General features: G+C 33.9%; 1 long non-coding RNA gene across 1 annotated transcript; it reads right to left on the bottom strand.

Annotated features, from left to right (window-relative positions):
* Nucleotides 1-1,461: 1,461 nt before the first annotated feature.
* Nucleotides 1,462-2,746, bottom strand: LOC110643622 (uncharacterized). Its single transcript, XR_002492678.2, has 2 exons — nucleotides 2,261-2,746; nucleotides 1,462-1,761 (listed from the first exon to the last, which is right to left on the bottom strand). It is a non-coding gene; the product is annotated as an uncharacterized LOC110643622 (long non-coding RNA).
* Between the last annotated feature and the right edge of the window lie 546 nt (nucleotides 2,747-3,292).

The raw sequence follows: 3,292 nt of genomic DNA, 5'->3' as shown, positions 1-3,292 counted from the left end.
ACATAATTAACTTAGTTTAATTATCCTTAGGGTAACTTGATGAAAATTCATTAATGAGGTTAAATAGAAACGTAAGGTTATTTGAAATTAAATTTGTTTGTAAATTAAATTCTCAATAATAAATTAATTTTAATCATCTAGTAAATATCATTTAAATAATTAATAACCCCATAGATAGGAATTACTTGTGCATGAAAATTGTGTGTAAACGATAACCTTTTTGTGAATTACTTGCGTGTGTAGGATTAGAATTACATTTTTAGGATAAAGTTTAATAAATGAATAATAAACAAGACTTTTAGAAATATTAGTAGAGGACTGGCACTCGAATTAACGAGGTTAGACCAGGCGTAAGGGGTGCCTAACACCTTCCCCTTATGTACCACTATCCCTAGACATTGGGCTATGGTAATGACGGTTGTGGAAACTCTACAAGGAGTAAGTTGCCATCCATGACCCTCGAAACACTGAATGTGTCCCGGTTATTACCTGGGTAGCGACTCTTGTGTATCTATGCCTTCGTGACATAAATCCTTAATACCGTGATAGTGTTATGGGAAGATGGTACTTACCAGTAATTTGATTCTATTAGGATTGTATGAAGTGCATGTCTAGAAAATATTGTCTAAGGAGGTGGTACTTAAGTGAAACCATTGTGACTCCACTATTTTTCCTGGGCATTACCTGGTGCATTTTATATAATTCTAATAAATGATATTTCGCCTCACGTCCCCCCTCTCTACACACACACACACACACAAACACACATATATAATAGTTTCTGTGGTCCCCTAATAATTCTCTGAATAATGAAACAGGTTTGGATTAGGACATGAGTTTACTATTTTGATGTGTATGGAGTGCTTAAAGATAAAAGAATTGGAATTGCTAGTTTGTATTTGACTGATAAGATAGATGCTTGGTTCCACAATTGAAATATGGAAAAGAGTCACACTTGGGAATAGTTTGAACAGGGTATTTGTGAGAGATTTGAGGATATGGGTTGCAAGATATTGTCCAGGAATTTATGAAGTTAAGACAGGGAGTTCAGTGGAGGAGTATCAAGATGCTTGTGAAGATTTGAAGATTAGAATGGAGAAGGCAATGCCATATTTGGGGGAATCCTATTTGCTTTTAGGATTTATTGGAGGATTGAAGGATAATGCGAGACTTACAGCGAGAATGATGAAACCTACTACTCTGCCACAGGCCATTGAAGTTGCTAGATTGTAGGAGCAACTCTCGGATAATGCTAGAAGGCATAAAGGCGTGCTAGGAATTTTTCCACTCCTTCAAGTTTCAAATATGCTACCCACAGCAGTGCTAACAATAACAATCTTGCTAGTAATTTCGGTTCTGGAAATGGCAGCCAATCTTATCAGAATTTTAGACCTAACCAACCATATTCTTATCCTTTAAGACCACCTCTTGTTAATTCTCAATCCAAGAGAAATTATCCACTGAGCAAAACAACTACTGGCAGTAGTATTGCTTCTGCTGCAACAACTAATTCTTCAGTAAACAGAACTTCCAATCCACCTAATTCAACCGCTAGAACCAATCCAAGACCTTGTTACAAACGTGGGGAGACTGTAAACAACAAGACTATGATGGCTTTGCAGACTGGGCAAATTAGAAGTAGAAAATGAAGAGGATGACTTGAATATGTTGGAGGAGTTGCAGGAATTGGAAAATGTTGAGGAACCAATTCTGTCAGTGCATGCTGTGGAAGGGAAACAGGGAACTGAAACCATCAAATTCCTGGGGAAGCATAAGAGTAGACAGTTAGTAATTCTCATTGACACAGGAAGCACTAATTGCTTCCTGGATAGAAGAGTTGCTAAGGAATTGAACTTGGCAATAGTAGCTGCTGGTATCTCCACCATTGAAGCAATTAAACCAACTTTGCGGTGAGACAGTGTGATCAAGCATAGAAAGGAAATTTATAATATGAATTGAAACGATTCAAGTAATTTTCCATTAGCCAAAGAATTGATTGCAAGTAATGACCATTTGGGTTGAAGTTCAGAATCACAATAGAGGGCCAATTTACTGGTTTTTGCCCGGTTGAGTCTCTCAATTCTATCATCAAACAGATAATGGGCATAAACAAAAGCTCCACCTCGGTACATCTATAGTTCAATTTTAAGTTTTAACAATAAAAATACAGAACTAAAAGCACATAAAGTGAAAATATCCAACTCAAGATCTCAAATAGAAGCGAACAACATGATAAAACAACAAATTGCCAACTACCCACTGGAAATTGATGCCTGGAAGGAAGAAGCAGAAGGCAAAGCAGCCTCAGTAGCAGAACCACCGTTACCATCAGCGTCATCGGAGAAAAGGAGGGTCTAATCAGGAGGAAGAGGAGATAAAGGATGATAAACAGTGAGTTTGCGCCTTACGTCCCATAGCTGACTCTTTCTTGGCCTTGTCTTGATGAGTTGTTGCTTCTTCTAAGGCCTTGAAGAGCACTCTATGAGCAGCCCACCGCCACCACCATAACCAGTGCCGATTTGGGGCGGCTGAATCTGAGAATTGGGCGGCTTATTAGGTGTTAATTTGGGTAAGAAGAGCATTGGAGAGCCAAATATAGAAGAGATAGACATGTTTATTTTGTGTGTATTTTTCTTTTGTTTGTTTTAAATCAATTTTCAAATTCCCTGTGCGAGTCTTGAGTGATGGAATGGATGCTTCTTCTGGACCACATGCGGCCCAATTTCAGCTCCACAATTAGGATAGCAATTCCTCACAAAAACAGTCATGCTCGAAACTCAAATTTAATTAATGTTTTTATTAATTTATTTAAAATTTATCTTTAATTTATTATTATTATTATTATTATTATTATTATTATTATTATTATTATTATTATTATTATTCAAAACATATTAAATTCATTTAATTTTATATATTTTAATTAATAATAATATATATATATTTCAATTAATAATTTATATTTTAAATATTTAAATAATTTTATAAAATATTTAAATTCTATTTATTTAAAATATAATATATAAAAATTTATAAATATTATTATAAAAATATATATTTTATATTTAATTAATTATTTATATATATTATCTGTCACGTATATTTTTTTTTAACTCAAACTCGTTTAAAATTCAATTATATATTATCCAAATCTGTCTTATTAGAATTTAATTAAATAAATAACTATAAATTAAAATACTCGACAAATTACCATACTCCATCCATTGCCATTCTTATCCATAATGCCTTCATTAATTAGCACTAGACTTTGGAAAAAAAACAAACAATCAAG

This window comes from Hevea brasiliensis, chromosome 2 (assembly GCF_030052815.1).
Source record: "Hevea brasiliensis isolate MT/VB/25A 57/8 chromosome 2, ASM3005281v1, whole genome shotgun sequence".
NCBI classification, from domain to species: domain Eukaryota; kingdom Viridiplantae; phylum Streptophyta; class Magnoliopsida; order Malpighiales; family Euphorbiaceae; genus Hevea; species Hevea brasiliensis.
Note: the sequence above shows the minus strand (reverse complement) of the source record. Positions and strands in the feature narration are given on the sequence as shown.